General features: G+C 38.1%; 1 protein-coding gene across 1 annotated transcript in view; it reads left to right on the top strand.

The window, feature by feature from the left end:
• Positions 1-1,524: 1,524 nt before the first annotated feature.
• Positions 1,525-18,010, top strand: part of LOC124163642 — a 338,009-nt gene continuing 321,523 nt past the window's right edge. Inside the window, exon 1 of the mRNA XM_046540693.1 lies at positions 1,525-2,214. The gene's annotated coding sequence lies outside the window, so the exon portion shown is untranslated. The remainder of the gene's footprint in view (positions 2,215-18,010) is intronic.

The following is an 18,010-nucleotide window of genomic DNA, read 5'->3' as shown; positions in this document are numbered from 1 at the left end:
GCTTGTTGAACACAAAAGTATGCCGCTGCAGCGGCTGTTTTAAAAAGTGACTTTTCCAGCCACAGTAAAAAGGTACTCTCGTACCTACGCATTTTGATTTACTTTTTACTTCAAATCGCCAAAATTATTAATTATTTGTAATTTAACAATAAAATCATAATGAAATTTATTGGATATGCAATTGGATCCATGCATTAAAATAATTTCTGAATTCTAAAAATTTAACAAATTATGGAATTGATTTATCTCCTTTTAGACTTTCCATTTGCAGAATATGAGCAAAATATTTTGAGCACTTAATTTTTTTAAAGCTGTAAACGGCTGGTGTCCTAACACCCCCTGCCACACGCCTTTTAGGCGGCTTGCGGGGTATTATGTAGATGTAGATGTAGATGAATATGGACGATTTACGCCATTTACGAGGGGAAACAGCTAATTAAACAATATCTGTGGATACAACGTAGTATTTTTCATATAAAAAGATCGAAAAAAGTTATGACTGCAATATATTTATTTCCAAAACTTTTCCTGAGAATATAAGAAGATTTAAATACCATACTGCACTACATTTCAGCTCAAATCTACCAATTCTGACGGCAACTGTGACGTAATTAATATTATGAGTTTGAAAAAATAATCTGTAGCTATTAATATTTAATCCCTATAACGAGCATATGCAAAAAGAAAATTGAGTGGAATGAAAGGATAAGGAGTTTTATGCCTTTAAAATCAAATATAAATAAATTATACGGTAAAATGCAAACAATCAAAAACTTGCTATTACATATTATCTAAGAGCCTAATCTGAAAAAAGCATATATATGATTTGTATTCTAGTTTTTATGTTCGTGGGTACACGAGTATGCGTAAGGATTTTTAGACTTTCCGTTTGCAGAATATGGACGATTTCCGCTATTTACGAGGGGAATCTGCTAATTAAACAATATCTATGGATACAATGTAGTATTTTTCATATAAAAAGATCAAAAAATGTTAAGACTGCAATGGCCCGGAATTGCCTTTAAAGTCATCAATATTTACATATAAAATATTGTCTGTTTGTGTATCCGCTATGCATTTCAATACGGTTGCACGGATTGCAACCAAAGTTATAAATTAACCGACAACTAAAATCGCTATTGAAGCTGGAGGAAGGGTAGTCTTGGTGGTAAACAATATGAACTAAAAAAGGTCATGCTAGGAAATTATTGAGGTAGTTTTGCTTTCTTCGCATATCCTAACATTTTTTGTGACGCTAAATCCCAACCTGAGGTTTGTTGATAAAATTCCGTGACACAACTAATTATCGGCCCCCAACAGCGATCGTTCGCAAGATCTCATTGGGGCGGCGCTATCTTTCCCTCGGCCCCTTCCCCGAACACCCACTCCACAGCTTTCCACCCCTCCCCCCTGCCAATGCCCTCTTCCCCATCCCACCATTCCCCCACCTTACCCCATTCCACCCAACCCTCCCCTCCCCTCTCGCACCTGGGCCTCCGCGGAAGGGCACCAGTCGAAGGAAGTCGCCCGACGGGTGAACACGGAGGAATTCTCAAGCGTCCCGTGGTGCTTGCTTGTCTCGGGAACGGAAGATCTACTGCCTACGAGTTACATTCCCTCCCCATCTTTGAGACTCCGCCAGAAGGACACGGCGGATAGCGGGTGTACTCTCTCAACGGGACGGATATTCGTTTTCGTAGACGGATTGTGAATGCTTGTTAAAGTTTGTGGTGCAGGATCGAACCAGAGGGAGTATTCTGCTGAAGAACTCACAGTTCGCTCCGGGAATGGATTCAATCCCCGACGGATAGTGATGGTGGTGTCGATTTTGAAGATATAACGATTGAGAAAGTTTAATACGCCGATCGTTATATCTAGTGTGCTATTATTGGACGTTGAGTGAATTCGGTGATTTCAACGCGCGAGTTCGGAAAAAAAAGTTAACGCTAAATCTGCATATTTTTTGGGTGTCGATCTCGGAGTGCAGGAGGATTCTCGTAAAAGGTAGGAGCCTCTGCTTCCTCCTCTCCGGTGATCTCACGGGAAGTTATTTAAAAGAGCTGCCGGGGACGGGTGGTATCTCTTTCCGTGAGGATCCGCGCCAGCATCTGGGAAACGGGATCGCTTTGGATTGTAGAATGTGACCTGGTGAAGAGGAACGAAAGACAAGAGGGAGTCGGCGGAGTGTTGACTGCGGTGACCTACCTTATCGAGGTAAGAGCCCGGAATGGCCATTATACACTTTTTTCTTTGGAGATCCGCCGAGGTTTTTTTTATGGGCGGTCGATTGAGGGAAAATGTGAAATTTTTCGTTCTTTTTTTACGGCACCAAGCTGAAGAAAAGTTCGCCGACTATGTCCATCCAACCAAGTTGAAGAAAAGTTCGCCGACTATGTCCATCCACTCCGGGTTCAGTGAGGGTGAAAAGAAAACGGAGTGGTATTTCTAAGAGCAGTATTCATCTAATGTTTAGATCAACTTGTACTCATTACTAATATCATTTAACCCATTACAACCCTGTGTTACTTCTAATCAACATAAAAAATATATTAATTTTCAGCTGTATTCAGGAAAGATTTTACCGACGTGTTCTTTTGGTGCTGTAAAGTTAAATGGCAAAATATGTAGCTGCTATAACAATTAGGATTGAGTAGAAAATTTTCACAATGAGCATTAATGAAATTTGATTTCTACCAGAAGCAGTTCTGGGTTATAAAGAGCTAATCAACATTATAAAGAACATTTCTCATCCTTTGCTTTATTAGTCCAACAGACTGGGTTCAGAAACTCAAAAAGCGTATTTTTGAATGCGAGCGTATGGCATCGTGGTGGAAATCAACGTCCTTTTTCACAAACAGCCATCAAACGACAAAAACACGAACACAACCCTGCGTCTACCACATAGTCCACTTAAGAACTTCAAAACAAGAATTTGTCAGAGGGAAAACACGAATAAATTTCCCGGTAACCAAGAAGGAACTTATCTTATGTTTTCTCCTCAGCAAAATGGATGCAAAGCATTTCCTCAAATTATCGTTTAATGTTATTTCTTGTTGAATTTTTAAGCGTATCGAAAATAGATTTGAATTGACGTAAAAGAAAATTTGATTGACTCATACCAAAATAAACAGTTTAATGGTGAATATTAAGAGAAAACGAAGCCTTTTAACTCTTATGAAAACAAAAGATTTCATTCCTACGACAAACCAAATCAATTGTTATTTCTCAATTTTTGTAGCAAACTCTATTATTTTAAATGTATTGAACTTATGTTAAAGCTTCTGGAGTTTCAAATTAATATTGGGATCTAAAGTAAACGTTGTATCATTATTTATACAGATTCGCCCCAAGTATGCATTCCTGTAAATTAAATCTAACTAATGAATCCGTTGTTGCATAGAAAGTGCTCATTATTCACTTTATGGCAGAGCAAGAGGATTTAAGGTAAAATATCCACTACTAGCCGATAATGTCAACACCCATCTACACTTTACTCATTTATAAACGGGATATTGTTTTCAATCCATGTTGTACTTACATCTTACTATGAATGTAATTTCGCTCCAAATTGTTGGTAGCATACAATGTAATGGATAAAGGTGCATACCGTAGCAAACTTACGTGCCTACATGATAGACTCCTGGTCAAAACGAAACGAATTCTTTCGTACACTTTCTCAATAAATAATATCACCTTAGATATCATCGTACGTCAAGCGTGTACTGTAATTAAGGAACCAACGATTGATATTTTTTCGAATTTCCACAATTATCGCCTATTTAAAAAAGCGTCTATTAGAATTTTCCCATGGAGATCTTCGGCCACGTCCAATAATTCCCATCTCCCGTTTTCGCAATTCGAGCACATTACATTTCTGTTCGTCTGCCCTTTCCCACGAGACGTCGGTTCCCAAGGCTACGAGGGGAGATTGTAAAAATCACCAAGCAGGGAGTATGCAGCTATGCTCCTCGGTAAATCGCTCTTTACGCTCACCCATATCGAATGAAAATTGTGTATTCCTTACCCCTCCAAGGTACGTGAGGTCAATTTAAAAAGAATTAAAAGAGACTTCCTCGAGGATTTTAATGTAAAAAAAATTAACGAGCTCATGAAAACGCGTCAGATTCCCATGGTGGTGTTGAAATTAATTATTTGGGAGGTGCAGTGCGTTATAGGAAAATCGTGATCGGTAGCAAAAAAAAGTAGCGAATTTAACCGCGAAGAGCTGTGGAGTATTCCTCAAAAAAGAGCCAATGGCATTAAACGCTACTTGCATCTTCCTCGACTGGAATTACAACTTTCTAATTCATACGGAGCCAGATTTCTCCCGGCTCTGAAAACAGCTAGCGGCAGCCATTTATTTTGCGCTTATACACCTTGACGAAGCTCTGCAGTGGATTTTAAGCGAAGACTAGACGTATATAAGGCTTGTGAGCGTAACGTTGTGGTGATTCGGAAAAAAATACCAATTAGTACGAAACGCCGATGTTCAACTACTTCGAGGAACTGAGGAGAAGAAATGATATGAAAGACGATTCTGTGAGCGATTCACCCAAGAATCACAAGTGAAACGAATCGTTATTAACTGAGAAATAGGATTCATGATATTAGTAAAATTGGACATTGTAATATTTTCACTAAGTTTTAATTTGACACTGCGCGTTTCGTTGTTACAAACTTGATAATGCTGCTTATGAATGTGAAAATAAAACTCAGTGGAAATATGGCAAAGTCCAATTTTAATTATATTAAGAACTTGAAGGATTCATGAGTTTCCTCGCCAAATAAACCAGAAATATTTATACATAAAGAAAGTGTTGAAAAAAACATAAAATATGTGCATATGGGAAATTAAAAAAATAATTACTGGCGTATGAATTGTTAATTTCATCGCCCAGAAAATTTATATTGCTGAAAAACATTTGAATTCGCAGCTGATTTTAATTGGATTTTAAAATCATCTCTGAGGAACTACCCAGAAACATAGCTTCTGGGAATATTGTATGTGGTATAAGTTGTAACAATTAAGTGACATAAGCTTGTCAGATCTTATCTGTTTTCGTACTGATGGAATTGGGTGCCATTTCATCGCGTGAATGTTTTTACTGTGAAAGCAAGTATTAAAAGAAGTATCAGTGATAGTTTCTCTGAAATAAGGAAGATTTGAGGATGTGATTGAAGAGTGAAAAAAGTTAAAACGAGTGAAGACAGATTCAGAAATACTTTCTGGAATTCCATGGGATTGAAAACAAGCTTTACTCATATGAATTCGCAATATGAATTTACACACGACCCGGTTTTAAATGAATAAGTATCACGATCAGTCTTTGAGAATGTCTAAACATGCAAAATCCGGTGATTAGTATAGTGAAAACGAATATTTAACATAAATTTTGAATTTGATGAAACGATTTACAGCTTTAATCAAGGAAGCAACAGCACTGCCAGCAGTGTAATCCTAAAATTAAATTACAGTCAAACATCTTAAGTGTTAAAGTATTTCTTTAAACTGTTTTTACTCAATTATAAATGGAATTAACAAAAAGGAAATACATATTATCCAAGTCACATCACTAGCGCAAGAGCCATCAACTTTCAAATGCACCCTTGCGTGGCAAAGTAATGACGCCAATTGAAAAGGTACCTAGGATCTCATTGACTAGAATAACTGTTGCTATAGCAGTTCTTCGAAACATCAGTTATCAGTCATGAAATATAAAACGAAGACGTGAAATAAAACGGAGAGGCCGTTCGAAATACTTCTAATGACTGTAATTGACAGTAATGAGAAGATGTGAAAACGTGGATAGGTATTTCGTCGTAAATTCAAAATTTACAAGTAATCCTTTAATTTATCTTTAATTAATCGTAAGTTAATGCCTATTCAATAATTAAAATTTAAAATCCCCTTTTCCACTATTTGCACTTCGTAATCCACCACCCAGACCAGATTCTGCCCAAGTCCATTAATTCTCGGGGCACACTTACGATTAACTTACGATTAATTAAAGATAAATTAAAGGATTGCTTGTAAATTTTGAATTTACGACGAAATACCTATCCACGCTTTCACATCTTCTCGTTACTGTCAAATGTGTTTACATCGAAAGTATGATCTCTTTTTACGCAGATTAATGGAGGTCCTTCTTCAAAGTGCAGCGGCTGTTAAAATTAATAGAGTACAGAAGGTAGAACATGGGTGTATTAAAACTGTCACAATGTACGGGGCAACTCAATGAGTTCCTCAAATTTTCGCTCGGTTACTAGTTTCGAATTTTGTTTTGATTTGGTTCCATATGCATGGGACATTGAGGATGATATTTTATGAGATAATTTAAAATCACACAGCTAATACAATCAACTCCACCAATTCTCGGGGCATATGACTGACTAGCATCCAATGATATATTTCGTATATTTTTAGCGCCGTCTAGATTAATCGGCAATCAGGGGCGGAGCTTTAGAATGATGTGTTTGATTCACCACAGTGGCCAAGAAGTGATAAAATTAAGCTCCCTCTCCGACGGAAAACTCGTGACGACACATAACGGTAGGGGCGGGGTCGCTGGCAAAAAAAAGTTACCTGTGCAATTCACGTCTCATTGATTCTACCTCGGGCCATACAAAACTTCGATTTGATTGAAGGACTTGAGGGTAAGAAAAATACAGAAATCACAGTAAATGGTCCACGAAAAACAACGACCGAGAACAGTTCGAATTTATCTTTGTGAATTGCAGCTCCCTAGAATGCCAATTTCCGTGGGAAATTCGCTGGGTATAGGATAAATATTTATGTTCTTATGCCGTATTTTCAGTTTCGTTTTCCGCAGCATTAAACAACCAAACGACCGCTCAGTTAAAAAAACCCTCAAGGATATTAGAATTTCAGAAGCTCTCTCCATTCCGAAATTCCAAAATGCGGAAAAATACCGTCATTTTAAAGAAATATGGCAATTTCCTGCATCAATGCTTGAATTTTTAGGGCAGGAGAAGTGATTCGAGCTTCACTCCTAAATTCTATGCCTTAATTCTATGCCTTCAGAAAACAATAGCAGAACAACGATATTTCCAACGATAAAGAACATGAAGAGTTAAAATTTTACCCGTAGATCCATGCTTAATATGAAAATAATTACTCCTATTTAGGATTTTTTTCCTATGGTAAGACAGAGGCGATATGCTCATAGAGAAATTTAACTCTTGCAACTTTTCTTATGTGAAATTGTCTTTCAAGAGGGTGTCGTGCACGAAGTAGTGCTTACGAACACTTTTTCTAAATGCTTTAATTTTTTTCACCTGGACTTTTTAAAAGTAATGAAGAATTTAGAAATGATTTCCTTTTGTCTGTACAATCTACTGTTTATGCCTTAAAATATATTACAAATTTTTATCCCAAAGCATTACTATAATTTTAAAAAGTTTACTAGAGAGCAACGCCTTTTTCATTGCTATTTTCTTACGAATTTCATTACAAAGCTTTAGGCCGTTTTACACGGTACACGGAATTGCGCAGTATGACGTACGTGTGAAGGCGCAATCAAAATTGCGTCGTGTATAGCGGTGAATTGCTAGAACACATGCGTGGATGCGAGACGGCAAAATAGCCCCTGTTCTAATGTCGTTCATGCATTCGCGCAATTCCACGCCATTTTAGAAATTAATGCAGCTCTAACCTGCGCAATTCCGTGCCCCGTGTAAAACGGCCTTTACATCCAGCGGCATGCATTTCACTTAACATTTGTTTTCTCGATTGGCAACAGGAACCGAAATTTCTTTGAGCATTAAATGCAGATTTCAAACCATATCCGTTAATCAACGGCAATATAATACTTGATGACTAAAACTTTCAATTTGGGTTGTAAATAAACCCCTTTCTCCCCGTAAGGTGATGCAATGGTGAGCCCGAAGTATGCGATTCTCGGGAGCAAACAAAAATGAATCAATTTCCTCTCTCAAGCATGGAACGTACCGCTGGTGAAACTTAGTTACCGGGGCTACCCTTTTGATCAACGATTTCGACAGAGAAAATGAATTCGGGCTACTGACAGCATCACAATTGGGCGAGAACAAAGTGTCCCGGAAACGAGGCTAATAATGTAAACAATTCCTAACGAGCTTTGTTGAGAGGAGGAGCGATGGAGAACGTAGTGTTTATGAAATGATCAAGAGTTCGTGATTTTTCCGCGGACGTTTCATCATGATTTCTCAACCCTATAACGAGTTCATTATAAAGAACCATGGCGAAGATTAAGAAACACAACGTTTTATCTCGCCCGGAGATCTTCGTCAGGAAGAGCTTTTGGAATGCACGAAATGGAACGTTTCCTCTCCGTTAATTAATCTGCATCTGCTGTGCTCAACTTTCTGAACGATACGGAGCGACGACCAATGAATACTTTCTGCCTTTCCGACTTTGCAAGTCTCTCCGAGTTTGTGATGAAATCGAGAACAAATCTTCGAGCAGATTAGAAGATAGAACATATGCATCACCAGTCCCGAGTGAAGAAAAATATTTCAATGAGTTTCAACTTCTCCAAAAGATTTTTTGCGAAATTTGCATCTGCCGATATATTAGAGTGAATGAGTCAACTACTGGTTCCCAACTATCTTAGCTCAAATAGGCGGGTCAAAAAGTAAGAATTTATCGATAGTGAGCTATTTCAGAGATTCGATGAAAATAATCTCTCTTAATAGTTAACTTATCTATTGCAGTTCGAGAAATTCTTACTTTCTCCCCCATTAATTTTGGCTACGATTAAGTAGAAAAAATATAACCATTTAAGAACCACAATTTTTAGCAAAAATATTGTTTTTTATTTTTAAAACTCATAAAAATTAATCCTGATGGTCTGGACACATCTCAAGCTAGAATTAATTTTTCCTGTATTTTTAAATTTTATTCTAACTGAATTCTGACTGAAACGACTAACGTACAAATAGAGGAAACGCAAGTGCTCAGGAATACTTTTAAGGCTAAATAGTAATATCTATGCCATGCAAAGGATATTTTTACAGTATAAATTATTTTTCTCCTCAATATTAAAGGACTCTACTAATTAATTATACAGGTATATGTACATATCACTAAACTATTCTCTCGTTTTTCCATATTTTGATCAAGCAATAATTATGCTAAATTAAGGCAATCGAATATTTTTGTGAACTTAGTTACGTTTTTGATACATTTACTTCTTTGCCCTCGTCTCAACTTTAAGTTCTAACCTTGGCGGTATTACTGTAGTGACTGTGTACAGCAATTCGACGTTATAATCTTTAAATGCAACAGGAGAGGAATCGTATAACTTAATTGCTTATCATAATATTAATTTCATATCTACGTTTATCATTTAATACCAAGAAAATGAAATACGATATTTATTTGAATATACAAAAAAACCTAATAGCATTATTATTGCTCAGAAAAATGCTTCTGCAAAAAATGGAGAAGAAAACCTATTGACTAAGATTCATGTGCTTTTGACCCACAGGTACTATTGTGTTACACGTTGTTAAAGCAGATGAAGTTTATTTGAGTCAATAAAGTAGTAAATAAACAAAAATTTCGATTTTTAAAAAATCATCTCTCCAAATTTTTCCAACAGCGTTCCCTGATTTCCATTGATGTTTGTGCTTCCCTTAGCACGGCAAAATTTTCAGCAAAGTAGGGCTTGACGTCATTAATTTGACGACCGTTCGCTAAGTTCTGAGCACCAATGACTTGCTAAACAGAAGCGACTTCTTTGTGGCGGCCACTTGCATGACGAAACTAAGTGCTCAGATTAGCATATACATCACGCCTTCCTCGGTTTCCCCGTTCTACTACTTCTATATGTGCTCTTCTCGTAATCACATTGCAGGGGCAACGTGTACTCTAACTACCGGGATCAATCTAGCGGCCGCATTAAATGCTACATCTCTTTTAGCTGGCTAGTGCAAAAGTCCATTCGCTGGTAACCAGTACCCGTATTCTAGAAATTGAATATCACGGATTGAAAACAAATAAACAGCATTGGGAAGTTTTTCGCTGTATTCAGAATGCCGATATTTCGGTAAAAAGGATATCGCAAGTTTTATTTTCGATCTAAATCGATCAAAACTATAGTGAAAGAGTTCTAAATTAATTTTATTTCAGTTGAGAGTTTTAATTGATACGTATAAATTGCATCACGAGTTTATATTGCAATTTCCATAAATGAATAAACTAACATGAATGAACTAAAGAGAATAAAGTCAATTGTCGATCAAATATTGGTTTGTCATATTTTATGGCAAAGTGAGAGTGAAAAGGTGCGAGTTGTAATTGATATAAAACTGATTAATTACTCCAATTATATTTAAAAATTTAAAGTTTAATATGAAATACATCTATCAATTTAGCATAGGGATCGACATTTTTTCATTAGGGCTTAATACTTACAATGCACCCGTATTTCAATGGATATTTTAACCATAAAGAATATGCTGAAAAATTGTAAGGTTTATCAAGTGATATTAGTAAAAATTAATTATTATTTGTCAAACTTCTGAGGTGAGCGTGAACCACCGTGTACTTTTCCATTTCAATTTAATTTTCCGTCCTTTAGTGACAATACACATCGATCTCAAATGGCATCAAACATTAGGGTAAAAAACTGGAAAAGTAGCTCTTCTCTTTTTCCCATGCACTGCCGTTTTCGTAAGATATTCTTTTGGCAACAATTTAGGCCGCCGATCGTAAAATTGATCTCGGGACACATAAATGTTAACAGGGAATCATTGATGCATCGTAAATATCGAAATCGGTTCTCATAATTATGCTAAGTTCTCCATAAAACATTTATTGCGTTAACACGATTGCTTACACTACCCACGTTAACACGATTGGTTCACGGAATTTCGTAAACCTTCTCATTCAAGCACTTAAATAATCCTGCTTCGTCCTATATTTACTTTTTAATGAATAGATTTATACTAAAGATCGCGAGGTAGGACAAAGAATTTCCTACCACGATAGAACCACCATTGTAAATTGACGTGGCTATTAACGTTTAAGCTAAAATAAAATCTACAGTAGGATGTGAGTATTGGTACGTCGTATTATTCCCTCTGTAGTAGAATTTGTGACGGGGCATGTAAATAACTCTCGAGTTAAATTTTTATATACTTACGTCTGCTTATTAGAACGAATCAAGGCATGAGTGATTCATTATAGAATAAATCTCCATATAATCTACCTCAGCATTATCCGTAGTCAGAGCATACCAAAATAGAATTTGATCTCAACATTTAAAAGATCTCTCTAGTATATTATTACCAAATGTACGGGCTGATTTCTTTTGTAATGCATGGCAAGCAATGGATGAGAAAGGAAATATTAAACTGAAAACCTGGTAAAAAATAACTCTCATGTATAAACAATATGATAGTAATAAAAGGTTTTATCTCTCCAAACAACCTGTATCGTTTTATGAATCAGAGTTAGTCCATTAATGGTTATGGATATTGAGTAATTCATCAATATTCGTGAATTTGTGATATGAAAATATTTTTAAGGTACTAAGAAATTTTACTCCACAAGATACACCGTGCGTGAGCTCCAGAGCTCTAGAGTCCTACCGGACCCAGTGACAGAAATTTCGGTCACGCCCAAAACCCGTAATATTTCCAAGGCCACTTGAAGACTCTCGCCGGCCAGCTTCCAATCTCCGGCCACTCCCGCCGCCTCCGCGGTCCTCGACGTGACGCAGACCGCTTTGCGATGCATTTAAATTGAAATTAACGTCATCATTCCGCTCTGTGCGGTGAGTTCGTGTCATAGTTTCAAATGGAGACGACGACGATAGGATTAGAGAAAGGAAGCAAAAATACTCCTTAATCTTGCAACCTAAACATTTTTTTAGACTTAGGGTTAGTTAAATTTCGGGGGCGTTCACGTCTTTCTAATATCATGAATTTTTCTTATCCCAAGTACAGCGACTTATCCGTAAAAGAATAATAATATTTTATTGCTCCTTAAACATTTTAAAATATCATAGATAGAAAACCAGGTTAGAGCTTTTGGGAACCACAGAAGTTTTGGATCACCTTCAGAAAACAATCGTTATACTTTGTATATTTGAATAAAAAAAATATTTTTCTAACGTAACCACTACAGAGTGCATTTGTTTGTCAGAAAATCAAAAACGGATGGAAAAAATCTCTGGACAGTGAGGAAATATATTGACGGCTGCTTTTACCCATAAACTGAGCTAAGCTCCGCTGACGCACGACCACCGATAGTTCCCTTTCAGTGGTCGTGGCTGAGGTCTTTTCAAATTTCTGCAGTGCATCAATAGCAACTTAGTACGCTTCAAATGGAATACTCTCCCTACAACTGATCGTGCAACAATTATCTTAAATAATGCTAAGCGTTCATATGTGGCAATCCACGTATTAGCCATTGCAGAGAAATGAACAGAATATGTAGCTCAGTGTTGGAGGCAGAGTTTGGAGTGAAGATGACGATGATGGGATCAGAGGGCTGGAGCAAAAGCGCTCCTTAATCTAGCGCTCAAAATATTTTTTACACTTAGGCGTATTGAAATTTTGAGTGCGTTCACGTCTTTCTAATCTCATGAATTTTTGTAATCCCGAATACCCAAACGCAGCCACTACAGAGTGCACGTGTTTGTCAGATAATCTATCAGGAATGGACATAATCTCGGGACCGTGAGGGAGTATCCAGACTGAGGCTTTTTAGCCGCTGCTGAGACTCTGACCTTAGAGTCTGCTTCGGTCGTCATTTCAAATTTACCACGATGCGTATTGATTGACGACATCTTCCTGGGTTGTTGTCATCGCACAACCAAACTGTTGTCTTTGAAAACAACGAACACGGTGGGAAACCCAAAAAGATGCTGTCAATCACCGTGGAAGCCTTTGCGCTAACTTACCACAATGCATCAATCGCAACTTGGTAGGCTTCAAAGAATCACCTTCACTAGAAAAAGTCATGGAATAATGAGCTGAAATATTGCTGAACGTTCAATGTGATATTGCACGTGTAAGCCATCGCATAGAAATGAAAAGAATCTGTTGTACATGTTTGAAATATTAACGTGAGTATCCATCGCCGTCATATCATTAACCTTATGTTGCATGTCATATTTATGTGAGTTAAAGGGAGAATGGACTTAGTCGAAAGTGGCTTCACCGAATTCAGGGATTCATTCCAGCGCGTACGCTTAAGATAATATCAGAATACAAGATTTGGTGGAGCGGAGTCACCTTCGCGTCTCATGAATAGGCGATGTCTGTGAGCATCATGATTATGCCATCGTTTCGATCTTAAGCTTTTAGTATTTTGGGTAGAATATCTTATGTAGGGAGTGATCGAAGGCTAGTGAAGAAGGCTACTCGGGTGATCCACCGTGTAATCTCCTCCATGGCTACCGACGTTTCGCGGTACGAGTCGTACTCCATGCTCAGGGCTGAAAGGCTGAGGATGGATAAAAACTAGTACCCCGAAACGCCTTCAATACTAGCATACGCCGGGAAAGCGTCAGATCTTTGGTCGAAGGCAAGACTTAACGATAAGGAGCCTTATTTGAAATTAGTCTGTAATTAATCTATAGTACTCTCTCATGATTTCTCTCATGCCTTATTTCTCTGTAGAAAATGAGTGATAACAGCAAAATAAATGAAACTCATTACCATGTAAAGTTAAAAGCAATGTTTTCTGGAAATTTGAAAAAGAAGTATTCCGAAATAATTCAAGAATTTCACTTTTCAGGAATGTCTACTTTTTACCACATTACATTTAACTACACCACCGGAAATCGGGGGATCCGGGTTCGAATCCAGGTCAAGGCGAATGCTTTTTTCACGGCGGATTTTTTGTACAATTTGTGCATTGCCGTTGACTCCCGTAAAAGTTATCACCGTGGCCAGTCCCGGTGTACTTAAATCAATGTCTACTTTTGACGTACTAAGTCCCCGTTTGATGAATTAGGGCAATAAACGGGATAGAGCATGGAGAATCGAAAATTTAAGGTTGATCAAGACACGGGTTTGAGGAAAAATACAAGCGTATATTAATTCAGCATACATTTTCATGAATATATGAGGTGGTTAAAAAAATATCCGCTAAATAGAACGAACATAAATGCATTTCGAATTCTTCACGAGTCTACGATAGTTATGCAAGTTACAATTGAACGTGTTTCAAGTTGGATCGAGAGAAAACGGAATATTCGGCATCGTAACCTAAATATCCAAGCAAAATCCTTTCAATTGGCGTTGATTAATCTCAAATTTCCTCAATGAATAATATTGTACATTTCCTCCAAATTCCTAAAAAAGAACAGAATACAACCTGGAGACTTTAATGCCTGAATTTTCAATAAAAGAAAATTGTATACTTAATAATGAGAAAAATACTTCCTTGGGAATGGGTTCTAAAAAGGAAAGAGAGATTACTCATTATGAAGGTAGATATTATGTGTTTTACCCGCGTAGAGGGAACCGGATGGGATAAAGCATTATCAAACCCGTATTTCATCTGGATTTTTTTTCTGCTGCATTCTACAAGAACTATTAATACACGTAATTTTAACGAAGAAAAAAATCAACTATTGCTCTAAAGTAAGTACATTAAATAATAATAAAAGTTCAATCATCGTATAAATAATTGAAAAATTTGATAATTTTTATCTCCTAATTTCATGTAAAAAATTATCGTGTATTTTGATTTTAGGCCTTATTTCGACGTCAATGTTGCAGAAATATGTTGGCAACGTTTGTTTTTGTAAAAAAACATAAAATTAAGAGAAAATTAGTGTGAGTTGAGTTGAGTTTTGGCTAGCTTGTTCCTTAATTAACGCAAGGATTATTTTGTATTTTGATTCTCGGCCGTACGTTGACGCCAATATTGCAGAAATATGTTTGGGCCTTTTTTGTAAGCATAGAATCAAGAGAAATTTTCAATGATTCCGGACCATAAACTAGGCTAGCTTTTCTTATATGGCGCAAAACATCTATTAAGACTTGGAGGTAAAATTCATAATCATGCTTCGACGTTAAAAAATAACCGAGACATGAGTTTTTCTCAGCTTTTTCGATTTCCGCCCAATGTACGTCAGTTTCTATCCAACACATGCACCGCCTCGCTGGGGTCCAGTCCTTGGAGACATAGAATCCCCGGGAAGATAGGATCCGTGCGTGTCGTGGGCACGGGAGAGCTCTGCGGCAGTGGGGTGGTAGCTGTTCCCTCACGCGTGACTCTACGCCCATGAATCGGAATGCCTCGCGTTCTCACCCGCGCAACCGGTTGCCCGGAAACGAAGTCTCCGTCACGACTCCTGGGGAAGCATAGGCATTACTGGTTTCCGCCCTGTTGTCAACGGGAGACGGATGATTGCTTCGGTGGGATAGGAGATCTCTGTACTCTCCGCACCCATTACTGATCACCGCCTCGGCGCCTGACTTTCAGTCAGGGATGGCAAGTGAAACGAAACGAAAATGTCTCTTTTCTTAGGTAAACTTTTTTTAGGGAAACGAAAACACGAGGCCTGGGTTTAGTTTCGTTCCCGTATGAAATTAAAATCACCGAGGAGTTTAGTTTCGACCCAAGACGAAACTTTACGCCCAGGAACGAAACGAAATTAATCGAAACTCCGCTGCTCATACTTATGTTTCGATCCCAGAATTGAGTGGAGGGGGAGAAGAATTAATATTTTCGTCGCATTTCATGACAGAATATAGAGATGTCAAAGCATTGAGCTTAAAAATCTAATGGCCAGTTTGCGTTCACCGTACTACTGTAAGCGGTAAAAATATGAGCGCCCCGTGCATTTAATGACGGTAGGCTGAACCTCTAATTTATTCAACCTTGCTTCGTACTCGGTGTGTGGGTCGATACTGAACCGTTCGAAGGTGAACCACGTGGTCCCTTCGGTACTAAACATTATCTGCGTTTCGTTTCGTTCCATAGTTTCGGTTTGGTTTCGATTCGAAGTAGTTTTGACTCCGATTTCGTTTCGACCCTGAGTTTAGCTCCCCGGGTTTAAATTCATTTCGTTTTGTTTCTACATTACGCTCCTGGGATCGAAACTATTGAAATTTTACTGGTTTTTGGCTTTCATTTAGTTTCTATTTCCATCCCTGCTTTCAGTCGGGGCAATGTATTGAGTGGTAATGTCGACCGACACATATGATGAAATACCTGAAATGTATTACGACAGACCGATATTAGTAGGATTTCACCTAGGTGTATCAGTAGGAGTTGCTGGCTTCGGTGGCGGCGGGTTAAGTTCTCGCCTGCTAAACAAGATATCGCGGGTTCGAGTCCTACCTGGGTAGGTTGTCCCTATCCAGGGCATGGTTGATCGTGCACGAGTCAGTGTTAAACTTGTTGAACACCCCGATGCGAAAGGCCAATATGTGCTGTATTTGGTGGAATGAGAGGTAATGTATGAATAAAAAAAATAAATTTCGATTTCAAGATAATGGGACTTAAAATTGCTGGGTTGATCTTCAGGCACGAAAACGATACTCTTACCGAGCTCTCGAGGATGCATTGAAGAAAGACTCATAAGTAAAGCCTGAATCGCACGATTTTTTCCATCCCTGAAGAGGAAAAGCTCTAGCGATCAATCCAATGATGGCGAAAAAATTAATATCTTACACGATCTTTCATATTCAATGGCAATTTTCCATCATGGCGCTCGTTCAATGGTAGGGCGCTGCCGCCCAAGAAAAGACATATCAATCGATTTATTCAAATTCTGTGACAAAAACCCACTTATCTTACCTAAGATTTTATTCTCTGTATACGTTAAAGTCAATTCCTATGTATTATTCGCTGGACGCATTTTATTTGGCCAAATCTACTTGCAGCCTCGGTGGCGGCGGGTCAAAGTCCTCGCCTGCCAAATTAAAGGTCGCGGGTTCGAGTCTCGCCTGAGTAAGTTACCCTTATTCAGGGAATGGATGTTTGTGACTGTTCGATTGCTTAAATGTTATCGATGTAAAGGCCGAATAGTGCTGTTTTTGGAGGTGTAGAAATAAATAAATGAGCAAAACGCATTCATTTGAGTGAGGGGGTGGGAAAGCGGTTGAATTACTCGCCGTCATTTTAGCGACGCGGGGTAACACTTGCGAAACAGGTTTCGCATTTCCTAGAAAAATGGAAGATTATCCCGCTAAAAGAGTAATCCAAAGGTTATTCTCTAAATTCTAACTTGGGCAGTCAAATCTCTTACATTTGGCACCTGTTTTTTTTTTTTTTAGTGTGGAAAGAATAACGGTTGGTAAACCTAACAAAACCCGCTATACGCCTATTCAGGCGGCTTGTAGTGTTATGTAGATGTAACTGTAGCGTGTGGGTCGTGAAAAAAAGCTCCAAATGAAAAATATACCGACATAAACCACGTAAGTGTGGTGGGGTTTCCCGGCAACGCCGGCCCTGTAACATACGAATTTTATTCCGTAAATGAGGATTAGAATTCATCGAGCATCGCCATAGTCTATGTAGCGGATTAACTCAAGGTAAAATTCAGACGCCATTCGATAATACACGACTTCCAGCGGTATCGGATGAAGATGAGAGTAACCGCAAGGAATGCCCGCGGTGTTCGCGTCGAGTCGTGCAGCCGTGACATGCTACGACATAACGGACTTAAATAAATGTATGCGCAGCATATCTAGAATTAACTATCGGGAATCTGTTCGATAACGAATAACCGGTATTCATATCCCCCTGAAGCGTTACTAAAAACATCGCATCATCAAATCTCCGCTGTATTTCAATTCCATGAGGGTTCTGCGAGTTCACGTGGAGCTAAGAGAGGGTCGTGGGTGCTCATCAACATAAATGATTCTCTCCCTAAAGCACTCGGAATTTATTCTCTGTTCCATCTCACTACGCTACATATACAGCAATTTTAAACCCAAGTTTTGAATTTCTGCATGTGTAGCTTAGAATTTTCATGTGCATTATCATTCTGTATATGTATATCTTCATTTCAATACACCATCGGTGTTTTCTGGTAAT

The sequence above is a fragment of the Ischnura elegans genome, chromosome 8 (genome assembly GCF_921293095.1).
Source record: "Ischnura elegans chromosome 8, ioIscEleg1.1, whole genome shotgun sequence".
NCBI lineage: Eukaryota > Metazoa > Arthropoda > Insecta > Odonata > Coenagrionidae > Ischnura > Ischnura elegans.
Note: the sequence above shows the minus strand (reverse complement) of the source record. Positions and strands in the feature narration are given on the sequence as shown.